The sequence below is a fragment of the Schistocerca cancellata genome, chromosome 1 (genome assembly GCF_023864275.1).
Source record: "Schistocerca cancellata isolate TAMUIC-IGC-003103 chromosome 1, iqSchCanc2.1, whole genome shotgun sequence".
In the NCBI taxonomy this organism is placed as follows: Eukaryota; Metazoa; Arthropoda; class Insecta; order Orthoptera; family Acrididae; genus Schistocerca; species Schistocerca cancellata.
This window is the reverse complement of record NC_064626.1, coordinates 16,974,541-16,983,441: the sequence shown is the minus strand read 5'-3', so window position 1 is coordinate 16,983,441 and position 8,901 is coordinate 16,974,541. Positions and strand designations below refer to the sequence as shown.

Below are 8,901 nucleotides of genomic sequence, written 5' to 3'. Positions count from 1 at the left end.
GAAAAAACTGACCATATGAGACCTAACTTCTCTTATCTTATGTGCATTGTCATAATGCAAAATGTACACTGGCAGCAGCAGACTCATTCTGCTGTCAGATTCAAACGACAGTTCTCTAAATTTTCTCAATAGCATTACTCAGATAGAATGGTGACTTACCTCGAAGTATTCCCACTTGAGTTCCTGAAGCATCTCCATAATACTTGCATGTTGATCAAACCTATTGGTAACATATCTAACAGCCCATCCCTGAATTGCTTTGATGTCTTCCTTTAGTCTGGCCTGATGGAGATCCCAGACACCTGAGCAGTACATACTATTGTTCAATATGTGGTCTCCTTTACAGATGAACTATACTTTCCTAAAATTCTCCCAGTAAACCAAAGTTGACCATTCACCCTCCCTACTACAATCCTCACATGTTCACTCAATTTCACGTTGCTTTGCAATGTGATATTAATCAACCTGACTGTGTCAATTAGTACACTACTAATGCTGTATTGAAACGTTATGGGATTGTTTTCTCTATTCATCAGTATTAACTTATATTTTTCTACATTCAGAGCCAGCTGCCATTCATCACACCAACTAGAAATTTTGTCAGCTCAGCATACAGATGGATATCACTGTACTGAAGATCAGAGTAACTTCATGTGATCATAACAGTTACTATTTATGTGCACCAACCTAAACTGATAGTCTGCAATATACAAATAGCCATACATAGATGAGGAAATACAGAGTTATCATTTAGTTTTCACTGAAGGCAGATTGTTGGACCACACTTACTTGAAGCAAGTGTATTCAATACCATACTATCAGTTTTCAGTGAACAAATACCACCAATAAATAGTAACAGTGAATAAAAGACAGTCACAACGGTAAGATCCAACAAGAACACACACAAGATCTGAGTTGGAGGAGGAAGGGGCAACTCGTATATTGGAAAGGGGAGGCATAGGGTAAGCAAAGCACAATTTCTAAAAAAATAAAACTCATAAAATTTGAAAACTGACGGAATCATTTAATCTTGGTACAACTCTATAACAGTTGTAGAGTTTCTGATATAATCCAAATTAATTGCTCATTTTGTTATTAAATCAAAGATTGATTGTAGATACTAAGTGACTGTTTCTGAAGGGAGACCCTTTTTGCATCGTAACATAAATTTTCATGTAGTGAAAATTAGTTGTAACACAACAGGCACATTGAGCTACAACACAAAACTGCTTGAAATTCTCCATCTCCTTACTTACACTTACTCTATCATCTCTCATCATGCTATTTAAGTTTTGATATTGTGTCTCCCTTTTAGAAATTATCACCAGCATTACTAACATTTACTGGAAATCAGAACCATCTCTTATTCACAGTGACAAAATTCAATTATTGGATTATTCCAGGATATTATGCTATACTCAGATGAATTTTTTGTTGAAGCCAAATGTTTCATCCATGTCTGTAGACATCATCTTCAAAGAGGGTTGTAGCTTTTTTGAAGGGCTGATGCAAAGCCTAGCTCACTATTGGTTGAAGTGAAATTCCATTTCTATGTGCTCTTGAACAGAGGCACGACGCCACGGGTTTTGAATACTTGAACACAATTGGCCATTGTCAGCTCCTGTTGTCTGTTACTGGTAGAATCCCATGATGGGAGCCTAATGCACATCTTCTTCAGTGCTGGAATCCATATATCATGTAGCTTTAAGCCCTCCTTCTACTGAAAAAATTGTTAGGGTATTTAATAATCTCTTTGGTCTCTCTACATAGCTTTTAATAGTAGCCACTTGTGGCTGCCACATTCTGAGTCTTATCAAACTGAATCAAATGGTCTGGCTGCAAAGCATGTTCCACAATGATTGATCTGTCAGTTTTTGCCCTTCTGCACTTGCTCTTACATTCTTGTAGTCAGTTTTTGACCACTATCTGCTCTTTCAGCAGTTTGCAAGCATCCGTGGCTGACTTTTTAGGTGTTCCTGTATCTTATGGGTAGGTTTGTAAATAGCAGTGGCACTCTGTTTTAGCAAGATCTTTCCTGTGTTGTCAGTAATGTCTTTTTCAGTGGGGGAGGGGGGGGGGCACCTTGGTTTTATCATATGCCTATACATCACTATGATGTTTTTGTAGCTGTCTTAACACTCTTTTTATCTCAGCAGACAATTATCTATTCTTCAGCAATATATTGCTGTAATATTCCAATTCTGTATTAAACGGCTCTGTTGCAAAGATGTTCCTCATTTTTATAACACCTCGCTTTGTCATGGGTGGTGATTTGAATCTCAGTGAAGGTAACAGTCTGTGTGCTTGGATTTTCATTATCCTGTGCCCAAAATTGTCATCTTCCTTCTTGAAGGCTGGAACATCAAGAAAATTCAATATGTTTTCTACCTCCTGCTCCATAGTGAACTGAGTCTTTAGATGAATCGCATAGAGATGTCCTTGAAAATGATGTAATTTTTCTCCATCATGTCTCCACAACATGAACATATCATCAGTGTAACACCTTCCGGGTTACACCTATTCCAGTCCTGTAACCCGGAAGGTGTACACGATCAAAGGCAGAGCCACGTGTGAAAGCACCCACGTGGTTTACCAACTGACCTGCCTACACTGTGAAGCGTTCTATGTGGGAATGACCAGCAACAAACTGTCCATTCGCATGAATGGACACAGGCAGACAGTGTTTGTTGGTAATGAGGATCACCCTGTGGCTAAACATGCCTTGGTGCACGGCCAGCACATCTTGGCACAGTGTTACACCGTCCGGGTTATCTGGATACTTCCCACTAACACCAACCTGTCAGAACTCCGGAGATGGGAACTTGCCCTTCAGCATATCCTCTCTTCTCGCTATCCGCCAGGCCTCAATCTCCGCTAATTTCAATCTGCCGCCGCTCATACCTCACCTGTGTTTCAATATCATCTTTGCCTCTGTACTTCCGTCCCGACTGACATCTCTGCCCAAACTCTTTGCCTTTACAAATGTCTGCTTGTGTCTGTGTATGTGTGGATGGATATGTGTGTGTGTGCGAGTGTAAACCTGTCCTTTTTTCCCCCTAAGGTAAGTCTTTCCGCTCCCGGGATTGGAATGACTCCTTACCCTCTCCCTTAAAACCCAATCCTTTTGTCTTTCCTTCTCCTTCCCTCTTTCCTGACGAGGCAACCGTTGGTTGCGAAAGCTAGAGTTTTGTGTGTATGTTTGTGTTTATTTGTGTGTCTATCGACCTGCCAGCGCTTTTGTTGGGTAAGTCTCATCATCTTTCTTTTTAAATATATTTTGATACAATATTTAAATAGTTCTGTAATATCCACAGGAAAAATATGATTAAGCCATTTCAACATCTCATAAAATGGAACAATTGTAAAAAGTGATACTCCATCAAAACTAATATATACTCTGTATGGACCACTATGCCATTAAATTTACTGATGAAGTGTACCAAATTCTTGAGGTAGAGTCCTATCAGGCAACATGCAATTGTAATAATGTTATCAAGAATTGGTGCATTGAAAACTGAGTAAACCAATGGCACTTACTACAGGTCTTAGTGAAAAAAATGCTCTTTATTAATTTTTGCCAACCCATAAAATCTCAGTGGTAGTGCAGCTGAAATGAACAGACCCTTCTCTATGTCCTGACTGAGGGACTATTATTACCTGTGTAATAGTTCTAAGAATTTTATTGGTGGGGCCCTTACTCAGCTTCTTATATGGCTGCAGGTCTAACAAATTGCAATCTTACTGTGAGAGTGAACCACATTCAAAAGTACCATTATACTGCCCTTTTTAATGGGGAGAAAGATAGTACTAACATCCTCATTCAAGTGTTTTATAGCATTCCTCTCACCCACAGTTATATTTAGGAGCCTTTATGCCAGCTAATACTTTTACTCTTACTCTTCTATACAGATTTCTTCAGGTGTTAACGCAATCACACTATGAATGCCTGCTTCCAATCTGGTTATAATTTCCTCCATGGGCACAGTGTTGATTTTCAAAATGATATTCATCCAACCATGGCATAAAAGCCTGGAATATAATAATAATAATAATAATAATAATAACTGTAAAATTTCTGGCCATGAAAATTTATATTTGTAATTAATGATGTGATAGGTTTTGTGGAGGATACTTTCCGTGAACTAAACCTGCAAAGCCTGATAAGAGAACACTGCTTAACTTCCTTTTTGATACTTTCCTCAAGAAGCTTTCTGAAATACCTGAGATACAAAAACAAACAAACACCATCCGAACAGACCCAAAGGCCCAATGTTACTGTCTGGCCACTACATCACCCTCAGCCCTTAGGCATCACTGGATGTGGGTATGGAGGCGCATGTGGTCAACACACCATTCTCCTATCTGTTATCAGTCTTCATCACTGGTGCTGCTACTTTTCAATCAAGTAGCTTCTCAATCAGCCTACAGCACCCATCAGACCCTGACAGTGACCCATCTAAGTGCTAGCCAAGCCCAACAGTGCTTAACTTTGGTGATCTGATGGGAACCGGTGTTACCACTGCGACAAGGCCATTGGCAACTGACATACAATGCTGAGATATCTCGATAGAGGTAGATTTTCCATCCAAATGCTGATGCTTTAAATAATATTAATGAATCAAAATGGTGATAAAAAAGCACCAACAATTTATTAAATACTTTGTCTTGGAAAAATCTTAGTCCAGAACTGTAATCTATCAATCACATTCTGTATAATTTTTAGTTGACCTTTTTGTAGCAATTTTTATTATTGCTTGTTATTATCTCTTTCCTGCCTAAATCAGTCCAGTTTAAGCAATATATTATAAAGATGATTTTTGTACAAACCGAACCAAAAATCTGTGAGTGTCCGCAAATTCTATTTTGATCCTCCAAATTCTACTAAAATTTGGTAACTGTACAAATGATTATTTAAAAGATACTTTGTAATTCTCAAGTAGACCTCGGTTAAGAATTTCACAAGCCATCATAATGAGAGAAATTGCCTAAGCAGAGGTTGGGAAGTTCCAGATGGTTTTCAGGGAGGTAGGTAGTTGCTAACAGAATGATTAGGAGTTGCAGATGAGTGAGTTCTAATAATTAGTGTGGTGGCAATACTAACAACATTATATACAAGTAGAGTACTGTATTTATATTCTGTGCAGAACAATAATAAACAAGTATCTTACACATTTTTTGTTTGTTATTTATGATTTTAAAATAACCGAAACATCATATGGAGCAAGATAAGTATAGCTATGGGAGACATGGATTTGGGAGTTTGCTGATGGTGTTTTGCCTTTTATAATAAAACAAAAAACTTACGTAGATCTCATGCTACTTTCAACAATTTAAAACAGTGTGTGACTACTACCCCGGTGATTTCTCAACTAGATATTGGAGTTGAGCTATAAAACTCAAAGACAAACAACATAAACACAAGTTAAAATTGTCATGCTTACTAATGTACAAGCTATCAAATAGCTCATACTAACACACAGTGTACATTCTAAACCATACACCAACAAATTAAAGGAAGTAAGTAAGGAAAAGATTAGAATGGCTCAGCTGTGGTAAAAAGAAAAAGAAGCTCATCAGAAAAGGAACACAAACACATCTTCATTCACACAATCAAGCACAACTCATGCACCCATCTGCCATCTCCCGTAGCTTGGACCAGAATGCAGGTGTCACATACAATGAAAGCAGCAACACGGAAGGGGTGGGGAAGGGGAAGGGACAGTAGGGTATCGATGTGGGGGTGGGGGTGGGGGTAGAAGAGCACTGTCTGGCAGTGTGAGCAGGCACTAGACTGCCAACAGGCACAGCATCAGGAGGCTATGGGGGAGGGAGGTGGGGAGGGGGAGTCGAAATGGGGAGCAAAAAAAAGAGAGGCGTGGGGAACAGGAAACTTGGGTGGAAGCGTTGGCAAAGGGAGACACACAAAGTGGGAGGGAGACGAGAATAGGGAGGACGTGATAGGACAGAGGGGGTGGAAACTGTTGGGTGGAGGGTGTGGGAACAATAGATGGAGGAGAGGATAAAGATGGCTCGGGTAGTGCAGCAGGCATTGAAATCAAGCATGTTACGTTCGGCTGCATCTTGTGCCACAGAGTAGTCTACTTTGTTCTTGGCCACAGTTTGGCAGAGGCTGTTTATCCTAGACAGGTGGACCAAAGCCAAGCTTATCCCAGCATTGAACCCTGTCTCATCCAGTTCATACCATCATCCAACAATGATCCTCCCTCTCCCCCTCTCATCTAACCATCCACTGATCACCTTCCAGGAATTCCTTACCTCCAATATGGCCTCACCATCCCTCCCCAAATCCTTTCTTCTGAACACTAACCTTTCAGCAACTAGGTACCCTTGTTCCCAATGTGAATAGATCTTTTGTGTTCATTCATGCATGCACACAGTTTAGTGGTGGTCATCCCTAAATAAAACACTGTGCTAAACACATGTTAGCGGGTAAATGACATGTGTGGGTTTGGACATTGCTCTGCCTTTCCCACTGTAGGGTTTATCAATGGAGTGGTAAGATTAAGTGGCAGGTTTTGTATGCCAAGGTGTCCTATAGCTTACAATGCCCATCTGTCACATACTCCTGTATTGGAGCTTGTCTCCAGGGAGGGTGAAGATAGAACCGCTTGCATTCAGCTCAGAACCTCATGGGTAAGTTTTGTGGGCTCAGTAATATTTTCCAGGAGGACTGAAAGCCAATAATGGCTTGAGGAATTTCTGGAATGCTTGAAGACAAGGGTTCCTTTGGGATTTCAGTTGAAATCTGTTTGTGTGATTGGAAGAAGGTGGTGAAATGGTTCTTGCAATTGAGATTAAGGCTGAATAAGAGGGGATCTTGCAGTAAGGCAGAGTGACTGAATCTGAGTTTGAGGCTGAAGTCCTTTAGAAAGAACAGATGTCTCACAACCAGTGAGGGCTCTGGAACAGTGATTGAGGATTAAAAGGGAACCAGAGCAGTGAGGTGTTGGATTTTGATTTTAGTTCTGGTGAGCTTGGATGGGTGAGCACTAGGAGGAGGAAGACATCAATTTTGAGGTATTTGACAAACAAGTAAGTGAGAAACATTTTATTCAAATTTAGACTGTGTGTGCTAGCAGTTGCAGGGGCTCAAAGATGAGGATTTTGAGCATAGACAGAAGATGTTGAGAGTGATATTGATTGACACAATGTATATGTCAACTACAGGATGGGTAAGAGCTAAGAAATGATCAGTATGGAATTTAAGAAGGGACTGGTGGAAAGAGGTAGTGCAGCCAGAGGAGGAAAATAGTAATCTGAAGCCTTTGGGGACTATACCAAAGGTTAAGTAGGACTGGAGGAAAAGTACGTGGAGATGTTGTTTGGCTGCAGCAAGAGCATGTTTGTGAAAGTTTAGGTGTTGAAATATAAGGTTAAGGAACATGAAATTGGTGAAAAAAGCAGAGATTACTTAGTTTGGTGAATATAACACTATGGACGAGAAACAATAGTATAACAGGGAAAAGAATTTCTGTTCACAGGTAATTACACAATTATATTGATTCTAAGATTTAATATTTTCTTATGTAGCATATAAACCAATGATGCTCATTGTAAATATGCATCCGTTTTTATAGTTTGTACATGACTTATCTTTGATAACTATTGGTATAGATGTGGTACACTGAAGGAGCCTCCTTGCAGATTACTCATAAATTAATCAGCAATCAGGCACACCTTGGGCAACACTGACATCAAGAGAATGGCAAACCCTTCAACCACCAGGAGACATTGTAGAGGAAACAAAATTCTTCCTCAAGGGTAATGGAACAAGGGCTAGCACTCTGACTCACTAGCAGCTCAACATGAGGTGAAAACAGTCAAGAAACCAACACCAAAAACACAGCATAATATCATAATGTGTACAGTACTTGGAATTATCAGCCCAGAAGTCCCCTTTAAATGGTAATTCACCTTCAGAAAGGTGGTCTGGAAAATTTTACCAATGGAATTGAGCAATGAAGTTGCAAAACTTAAATTGACTCCACATATATGGATTTTGTAACTCTTATAGTAAAAGATCTCTTGGAAACCCATACTTGTGGATGCAGAACAATACATGTTTGGTCTCAACCAAGACACAGTTAGCCTGTGGCAGCCACACTGTTCAAATGTGTGAAGGGCTGAACTATGGCACAGCCGACACAAGTAAGCAACGCCTGGCATTCACAAGTGCAGCTGTACCGTTATGCCGGATTTTGGCAATGGCGCATCATGCACCAGACCACATGGGACAAAAGCAGATAGACAGTGTGAGCTGGTCAACACAACACAACACACATTTCTGACTTCTCCCGCTGCTGACCATGTGTGTCAAGTTAACACGACTCCCCCGCAAACACGCACGCGTGATCTTAAATGCAGTCACCCGTTTCACGGTGTGCACCCTCTCTCTCTTTCGCGGACATCATGGCGCCTCCTGTAGTGCCAGGAGCTGAACATTCAGTAACACAGCTTTTGTCTTGCTCAGTCCATGCGGCCGCATCATGGCTCATCACTGGAGTGTACACCCTCTGGGATCAGTGACAGACCCATACCTCCAGTGCAACGCGCCTGTACAGACAGGCATTAGTGATGAATTGCATTTGTAATTTAGTGTAAGACTTGTGAAGAATAAATTTGTCATGACCAAAAATGCTCTAGTTGTTTCCTTCACCAAGCCTCTCCCTTGAACATCGTGCGTGGGTACAGCAATAAAGCTGGTTCACTGCACGTCAATGACTGTAAGCAGTGATACCACACATCTCTGCTTCACTGGTGACCCCTACGTGATCCAAGTCTAAAAACATGTGGTGACGAACATTCGTTGGTACAAGTGATTTGGAATCGCAAGCAGGCTGGCACGTACATGCCCGCACCCAAACAGTGCTCCGTTGTGAT

General features: G+C 40.6%; 1 pseudogene; it reads right to left on the bottom strand.

The window, feature by feature from the left end:
- Window positions 1-4,419: 4,419 nt before the first annotated feature.
- LOC126100504 (5S ribosomal RNA) lies at window positions 4,420-4,538 on the bottom strand (annotated as a pseudogene).
- Between the last annotated feature and the right edge of the window lie 4,363 nt (window positions 4,539-8,901).